The sequence below is a fragment of the Borostomias antarcticus genome, assembly GCF_949987555.1.
Source record: "Borostomias antarcticus genome assembly, chromosome: 19".
NCBI lineage: Eukaryota > Metazoa > Chordata > Actinopteri > Stomiiformes > Stomiidae > Borostomias > Borostomias antarcticus.
This window is the reverse complement of record NC_140252.1, coordinates 320001-328929: the sequence shown is the minus strand read 5'-3', so window position 1 is coordinate 328929 and position 8929 is coordinate 320001.

Here is an 8929-nt window from a genome sequence, read left to right as displayed (position 1 = left end):
CTCATGGTGGGGTTAGGGGTCTATAGTCTCATGGTGGGGTTAGGGGTCTCTTAGTCTCATGGTGGGGTTAGGGGTCTATAGTCTCATGGTGGGGTTAGGGGTCTCTTAGTCTCATGGTGGGGTTAGGGGTCTATAGTCTCATGGTGGGGTTAGGGGTCTCTTAGTCTCATGGTGGGGTTAGGGGTCTCTTAGTCTCATGGTGGGGTTAGGGGTCTCTTAGTCTCATGGTGGGGTTAGGGGTCTCTTAGTCTCATGGTGGGGTTAGGGGTCTCTTAGTCTCATGGTGGGGTTAGGGGTCTCTTAGTCTCATGGTGGGGTTAGGGGTCTTAGTCTCATGGTCGGGTTAGGGGTCTCTTAGTCTCATGGTGGGGTTAGGGGTCTCTTAGTCTCATGGTGGGGTTAGGGGTCTCTTAGTCTCATGGTGGGGTTAGGGGTCTCTTAGTCTCATGGTGGGGTTAGGGGGGTCTCTTAGTCTCATGGTGGGGTTAGGGGTCTCTTAGTCTCATGGTGGGGTTAGGGGTCTTAGTCTCATGGTAGGGTTAGGGGTCTCTTAGTCTCATGGTGGGGTTAGGGGTCTCTTAGTCTCATGGTGGGGTTAGGGGTCTCTTAGTCTCATGGTGGGGTTAGGGGTCTCTTAGTCTCACGGTGGGGTTAGGGGTCTCTTAGTCTCACGGTGGGGTTAGGGGTCTCTTAGTCTCATGGTGGGGTTAGGGGTCTATAGTCTCATGGTGGGGTTAGGGGTCTATAGTCTCATGGTGGGGTTAGGGGTCTCTTAGTCTCATGGTGGGGTTAGGGGTCTCTTAGTCTCATGGTGGGGTTAGGGGTCTCTTAGTCTCATGGTGGGGTTAGGGGTCTCTTAGTCTCATGGTGGGGTTAGGGGGGTCTCTTAGTCTCATGGTGGGGTTAGGGGTCTCTTAGTCTCATGGTGGGGTTAGGGGTCTTAGTCTCATGGTAGGGTTAGGGGTCTCTTAGTCTCATGGTGGGGTTAGGGGTCTCTTAGTCTCATGGTGGGGTTAGGGGTCTCTTAGTCTCATGGTGGGGTTAGGGGTCTCTTAGTCTCACGGTGGGGTTAGGGGTCTCTTAGTCTCACGGTGGGGTTAGGGGTCTCTTAGTCTCATGGTGGGGTTAGGGGTCTATAGTCTCATGGTGGGGTTAGGGGTCTATAGTCTCATGGTGGGGTTAGGGGTCTCTTAGTCTCATGGTGGGGTTAGGGGTCTCTTAGTCTCATGGTGGGGTTAGGGGTCTATAGTCTCATGGTGGGGTTAGGGGTCTATAGTCTCATGGTGGGGTTAGGGGTCTATAGTCTCATGGTGGGGTTAGGGGTCTCTTAGTCTCATGGTGGGGTTAGGGGTCTATAGTCTCATGGTGGGGTTAGGGGTCTCTTAGTCTCATGGTGGGGTTAGGGGTCTTAGTCTCATGGTGGGGTTAGGGGTCTCTTAGTCTCATGGTGGGGTTAGGGGTCTCTTAGTCTCATGGTGGGGTTAGGGGTCTTAGTCTCATGGTGGGGTTAGGGGTCTCTTAGTCTCATGGTGGGGTTAGGGGTCTCTTAGTCTCATGGTGGGGTTAGGGGTCTCTTAGTCTCATGGTGGGGTTAGGGGTCTCTTAGTCTCATGGTGGGGTTAGGGGTCTCTTAGTCTCATGGTGGGGTTAGGGGTCTCTTAGTCTCATGGTGGGGTTAGGGGTCTATAGTCTCATGGTGGGGTTAGGGGTCTCTTAGTCTCATGGTGAGGTTAGGGGTCTCTTAGTCTCATGGTGGGGTTAGGGGTCTCTTAGTCTCATGGTGAGGTTAGGGGCCTCTTAGTCTCATGATGGGGTTAGGGGTCTCTTAGTCTCATGGTGGGGTTAGGGGTCTATAGTCTCATGGTGGGGTTAGGGGTCTCTTAGTCTCATGGTGGGGTTAGGGGTCTATAGTCTCATGGTGGAGTTAGGGGTCTCTTAGTCTCATGGTGGGGTTAGGGGTCTCTTAGTCTCATGGTGGGGTTAGGGGTCTTAGTCTCATGGTGGGGTTAGGGGTCTATAGTCTCATGGTGGGGTTAGGGGTCTCTTAGTCTCATGGTGGGGTTAGGGGTCTATAGTCTCATGGTGGGGTTAGGGGTCTCTTAGTCTCATGGTGGGGTTAGGGGTCTCTTAGTCTCATGGTGAGGTTAGGGGTCTCTTAGTCTCATGGTAGGGTTAGGGGTCTCTTAGTCTCATGGTGGGGTTAGGGGTCTCTTAGTCTCATGGTGGGGTTAGGGGTCTCTTAGTCTCATGGTGGGGTTAGGGGTCTCTTAGTCTCACGGTTGGGTTAGGGGTCTCTTAGTCTCACGGTGGGGTTAGGGGTCTCTTAGTCTCACGGTGGGGTTAGGGGTCTATAGTCTCATGGTGGGGTTAGGGGTCTATAGTCTCATGGTGGGGTTAGGGGTCTCTTAGTCTCATGGTGGGGTTAGGGGTCTCTTAGTCTCATGGTGGGGTTAGGGGTCTATAGTCTCATGGTGGGGTTAGGGGTCTATAGTCTCATGGTGGGGTTAGGGGTCTCTTAGTCTCATGGTGGGGTTAGGGGTCTATAGTCTCATGGTGGGGTTAGGGGTCTCTTAGTCTCATGGTGGGGTTAGGGGTCTTAGTCTCATGGTGGGGTTAGGGGTCTCTTAGTCTCATGGTGGGGTTAGGGGTGTCTTAGTCTCATGGTGGGGTTAGGGGTCTTAGTCTCATGGTGGGGTTAGGGGTCTCTTAGTCTCATGGTGGGGTTAGGGGTCTCTTAGTCTCATGGTGGGGTTAGGGGTCTCTTAGTCTCATGGTGGGGTTAGGGGTCTCTTAGTCTCATGGTGGGGTTAGGGGTCTCTTAGTCTCATGGTGGGGTTAGGGGTCTCTTAGTCTCATGGTGGGGTTAGGGGTCTTAGTCTCATGGTGGGGTTAGGGGTCTATAGTCTCATGGTGGGGTTAGGGGTCTCTTAGTCTCATGGTGAGGTTAGGGGTCTCTTAGTCTCATGGTGGGGTTAGGGGTCTCTTAGTCTCATGGTGAGGTTAGGGGTCTCTTAGTCTCATGGTGGGGTTAGGGGTCTCTTAGTCTCATGGTGGGGTTAGGGGTCTATAGTCTCATGGTGGGGTTAGGGGTCTCTTAGTCTCATGGTGGGGTTAGGGGTCTATAGTCTCATGGTGGGGTTAGGGGTCTCTTAGTCTCATGGTGGGGTTAGGGGTCTCTTACTATCATGGTGGGGTTAGGGGTCTCTTAGTCTCATGGTGGGGTTAGGGGTCTATAGTCTCACGGTGGGGTTAGGGGTCTCTTAGTCTCATGGTGGGGTTAGGGGTCTCTTAGTCTCATGGTGGGGTTAGGGGTCTCTTAGTCTCATGGTGGGGTTAGGGGTCTCTTAGTCTCATGGTGGGGTTAGGGGTCTCTTAGTCTCATGGTGGGGTTAGGGGTCTCTTAGTCTCATGGTGGGGTTAGGGGTCTATAGTCTCATGGTGGGGTTAGGGGTCTATAGTCTCATGGTGGGGTTAGGGGTCTCTTAGTCTCATGGTGGGGTTAGGGGTCTCTTAGTCTCACGGTGGGGTTAGGGGTCTCTTAGTCTCATGGTGGGGTTAGGGGTCTATAGTCTCATGGTGGGGTTAGGGGTCTCTTAGTCTCATGGTGGGGTTAGGGGTCTCTTAGTATCATGGTGGGGTTAGGGGTCTCTTAGTCTCACGGTGGGGTTAGGGGTCTCTTAGTATCACGGTGGGGTTAGGGGTCTCTTAGTCTCACGGTGGGGTTAGGGGTCTCTTAGTCTCATGGTGGGGTTAGGGGTCTCTTAGTCTCACGGTGGGGTTAGGGGTCTCTTAGTCTCATGGTGGGGTTAGGGGTCTCTTAGTCTCATGGTGGGGTTAGGGGTCTATAGTCTCATGGTGGGGTTAGGGGTCTTAGTCTCATGGTGGGGTTAGGGGTCTCTTAGTCTCATGGTGGGGTTAGGGGTCTCTTAGTCTCATGGTGGGGTTAGGGGTCTCTTAGTCTCATGGTGGGGTTAGGGGTCTATAGTCTCATGGTGGGGTTAGGGGTCTCTTAGTCTCATGGTGGGGTTAGGGGTCTCTTAGTCTCATGGTGGGGTTAGGGGTCTATAGTCTCATGGTGGGGTTAGGGGTCTCTTAGTCTCATGGTGGGGTTAGGGGTCTCTTAGTCTCATGGTGGGGTTAGGGGTCTATAGTCTCATGGTGGGGTTAGGGGTCTTAGTCTCATGGTGGGGTTAGGGGTCTCTTAGTCTCATGGTGGGGTTAGGGGTCTCTTAGTCTCATGGTGGGGTTAGGGGTCTCTTAGTCTCATGGTGGGGTTAGGGGTCTCTTAGTCTCATGGTGAGGTTAGGGGTCTATAGTCTCATGGTGGGGTTAGGGGTCTCTTAGTCTCATGGTGGGGTTAGGGGTCTCTTAGTCTCATGGTGGGGTTAGGGGTCTCTTAGTCCCATGGTGGGGTTAGGGGTCTCTTAGTCTCATGGTGAGGTTAGGGGTCTCTTAGTCTCATGGTGGGGTTAGGGGTCTATAGTCTCATGGTGGGGTTAGGGGTCTTAGTCTCATGGTGGGGTTAGGGGTCTTAGTCTCATGGTGGGGTTAGGGGTCTCTTAGTCTCATGGTGGGGTTAGGGGTCTATAGTCTCATGGTGGGGTTAGGGGTCTCTTAGTCTCATGGTGGGGTTAGGGGTCTATAGTCTCATGGTGGGGTTAGGGGTCTCTTAGTCTCATGGTGGGGTTAGGGGTCTCTTAGTCTCATGGTGGGGTTAGGGGTCTCTTAGTCTCATGGTGGGGTTAGGGGTCTCTTAGTCTCATGGTGGGGTTAGGGGTCTCTTAGTCTCATGGTGGGGTTAGGGGTCTCTTAGTCTCATGGTGGGGTTAGGGGTCTCTTAGTCTCATGGTGGGGTTAGGGGTCTATAGTCTCATGGTGGGGTTAGGGGTCTCTTAGTCTCATGGTGGGGTTAGGGGTCTCTTAGTCTCATGGTGGGGTTAGGGGTCTTAGTCTCATGGTGGGGTTAGGGGTCTCTTAGTCTCATGGTGGGGTTAGGGGTCTTAGTCTCATGGTGGGGTTAGGGGTCTCTTAGTCTCATGGTGGGGTTAGGGGTCTATAGTCTCATGGTGGGGTTAGGGGTCTCTTAGTCTCATGGTGGGGTTAGGGGTCTCTTAGTATCATGGTGGGGTTAGGGGTCTCTTAGTCTCACGGTGGGGTTAGGGGTCTCTTAGTATCACGGTGGGGTTAGGGGTCTCTTAGTCTCACGGTGGGGTTAGGGGTCTCTTAGTCTCATGGTGGGGTTAGGGGTCTCTTAGTCTCATGGTGGGGTTAGGGGTCTATAGTCTCATGGTGGGGTTAGGGGTCTCTTAGTCTCATGGTGGGGTTAGGGGTCTATAGTCTCATGGTGGGGTTAGGGGTCTCTTAGTCTCATGGTGGGGTTAGGGGTCTCTTAGTCTCATGGTGGGGTTAGGGGTCTATAGTCTCATGGTGGGGTTAGGGGTCTCTTAGTCTCATGGTGGGGTTAGGGGTCTTAGTCTCATGGTGGGGTTAGGGGTCTCTTAGTCTCATGGTGGGGTTAGGGGTCTATAGTCTCATGGTGGGGTTAGGGGTCTCTTAGTCTCATGGTGGGGTTAGGGGTCTCTTAGTCTCATGGTGGGGTTAGGGGTCTCTTAGTCTCATGGTGGGGTTAGGGGTCTCTTAGTCTCATGGTGGGGTTAGGGGTCTCTTAGTCTCATGGTGGGGTTAGGGGTCTTAGTCTCATGGTGGGGTTAGGGGTCTCTTAGTCTCATGGTGGGGTTAGGGGTCTCTTACTATCATGGTGGGGTTAGGGGTCTCTTAGTATCATGGTGGGGTTAGGGGTCTTAGTCTCATGGTGGGGTTAGGGGTCTCTTAGTCTCATGGTGGGGTTAGGGGTCTCTTAGTCTCATGGTGGGGTTAGGGGTCTCTTAGTCTCATGGTGGGGTTAGGGGTCTCTTAGTCTCATGGTGGGGTTAGGGGTCTATAGTCTCATGGTGGGGTTAGGGGTCTCTTAGTCTCATGGTGGGGTTAGGGGTCTCTTAGTCTCATGGTGGGGTTAGGGGTCTCTTAGTCTCATGGTGGGGTTAGGGGTCTTAGTCTCATGGTGGGGTTAGGGGTCTATAGTCTCATGGTGAGGTTAGGGGTCTCTTAGTCTCATGGTGGGGTTAGGGGTCTATAGTCTCATGGTGGGGTTAGGGGTCTCTTAGTCTCATGGTGGGGTTAGGGCAGGGCTGTACATTGCGACATATATGTCGCACGTGCTATGAAAAAAAATGTCTGTGCGATTAATTTATTTGCCCTGTAGCACGCGTGCGACAGACAGCGAGCCGCTTGTATGTAACGTTAGCGGGTTTTTCCGTGTTCAAGCCGGGAGGACGAGTGAGGTGAAATGAAGTGAGAGCAGTCAGGTAGGCTAGCCTAGAGCTTCCCCCGGGCCAGTAAACTCTGTTCGGGCAAGTGCCTCATGCAGTTGTCTGATTGGACAAGTAAAAAATAGCCTATAGTTGAAGTGTGATAAATATGTAACGTTATCTAAAAAATACAGTCTAGAAACACGACGTGGTGCTACACATGCACCCAGTAGCCTAGACTATGTTTGAGCCGAAGCGAAGCCTCCATAGCTTACACACTGCTGTCCGTCAGTCAGCAAGCATAATTTGTCAAGGAGACGGCCCACACCACAAGCGCGAGTACCTACAACATGCGAATCAGAGGCGCTGCCCTGACTGACTGATTGGGCGACCGTCTTTTTGGCTGGCTGAACCGAAACGACACTAGCTTCGCGTTAATGTTCCTCCAGCCACCTAAAGGTGCCAGTCAAAGCAACAGCAAATGCAACAAAATATCAGTTAAGCGTAGCCTAATCTAGCATATTATTTATGTAAGCTATGTAAAAAGGCAGTGATTGTGGTAGAAGAAGGCAGGACCAGCACAGAGTTGAGGGACAGATGAGAGAGGAGAGGATAGAGGTTGTTGAGAGGAGAGCAGGAGAAGAGAGAGGAGAAGGAAGGGGACAGGGCAGGATGAGAGATTAGAAAGAGTGATGATTTAGAAGGAATGAGTATGCAGTTAAGCATCAAAGGGCATCAAACATAACTTTTTTAATTAAATAAAACATTCTATTATTCTCACCCCATAACTCAAAATTAAATATTTCATGTAGGCTAAACATGCTGTTTCAGTATACTTTTCAATTATACTGTATATGATTTTGTTATTACATTCTTTCATTCAAGTCACCAGAATACAGGAAACTAGGTCTCTGAAACTTTTTGGGGGGAGGACGCCCAGACCCCCGCTTTGGTATAGAAATCCTCCTTATATTAGCTGTCTTTAGCTTGGCACCACCACACCAAGACATCAATTCCACAGGAAACACTGGTTCCTTGTTCAAATCATAAAGAAAAACCCAAACAAACGAGCAAAGGAAAAAGATGTTGAAATTATTAATGAAAAAGAAGATAACCCAAATCATGAAGACACCGCAAAATCAAAAGCCGGGAAAACCTAAAGATGCTTGTCTGAAAACATTTGTTATTATTTCATATTGTATACGTACAGTAACATCCCTTTCCAGGTGGTTTTAAGTGATGAACTGCATAACTTGTGTTCAGTAGAGGTGATAATGGACATTTTATACCTGTGCTACAACTTTCTGGCTCTGTGCTACAGAACCATCAACCCCTGTAGCACCAGTGCTATGTGCTAAAAAAGTTAATGTACAGCCCTGCTAGTGTGTATAAGTGATGAAATGCATTACTTATTGTTTTTAGAGGTGATAACGGACATTTTAAAATTGTGCAAAAAAAATTTGGCCTGTGCTACAAACTTTTGGCCTGTGCTAAAAGATTTTGGCCTGTGCTACAAATTTTTTACCTCTGTAGCACCAGTGCTAGGAGCTAAAAAAGTTAACGTACAGCCCTGTAGGGGTCTCTTAGTCTCATGGTGGGGTTAGGGGTCTCTTAGTCTCATGGTGGGGTTAGGGGTCTCTTAGTCTCATGGTGGGGTTAGGGGTCTTAGTCTCATGGTGGGGTTAGGGGTCTCTTAGTCTCATGGTGGGGTTAGGGGTCTTAGTCTCATGGTGGGGTTAGGGGTCTCTTAGTCTCATGGTGGGGTTAGGGGTCTTAGTCTCATGGTGGGGTTAGGGGTCTTAGTCTCATGGTGGGGTTAGGGGTCTCTTAGTCTCATGGTGGGGTTAGGGGTCTCTTAGTCTCATGGTGGGGTTAGGGGTATCTTAGTCTCATGGTGGGGTTAGGGGTCTCTTAGTCTCATGGTGGGGTTAGGGGTCTCTTAGTCTCATGGTGGGGTTAGGGGTCTATAGTCTCATGGTGGGGTTAGGGGTCTCTTAGTCTCATGGTGAGGTTAGGGGTCTCTTAGTCTCATAGTGGGGTTAGGGGTCTCTTAGTCTCATGGTGGGGTTAGGGGTCTATAGTCTCATGGTGGGGTTAGGGGTCTATAGTCTCAGGGTGGGGTTAGGGGTCTCTTAGTCTCATGGTGGGGTTAGGGGTCTCTTAGTCTCATGGTGAGGTTAGGGGTCTCTTAGTCTCATGGTGGGGTTAGGGGTCTCTTAGTCTCATGGTGGGGTTAGGGGTCTATAGTCTCATGGTGGGGTTAGGGGTCTCTTAGTCTCATGGTGGGGTTAGGGGTCTCTTAGTCTCATGGTGAGGTTAGGGGTCTCTTAGTCTCATGGTGGGGTTAGGGGTCTATAGTCTCATGGTGGGGTTAGGGGTCTCTTAGTCTCATGGTGGGGTTAGGGGTCTATAGTCTCATGGTGGGGTTAGGGGTCTCTTAGTCTCATGGTGGGGTTAGGGGTCTCTTAGTATCATGGTGGGGTTAGGGGTCTCTTAGTCTCATGGTGGGGTTAGGGGTCTATAGTCTCATGGTGGGGTTAGGGGTCTATAGTCTCATGGTGGGGTTAGGGGTCTCTTAGTCTCATGGTGGGGTTAGGGGTCTCTTAGTCTCATGGTGGGGT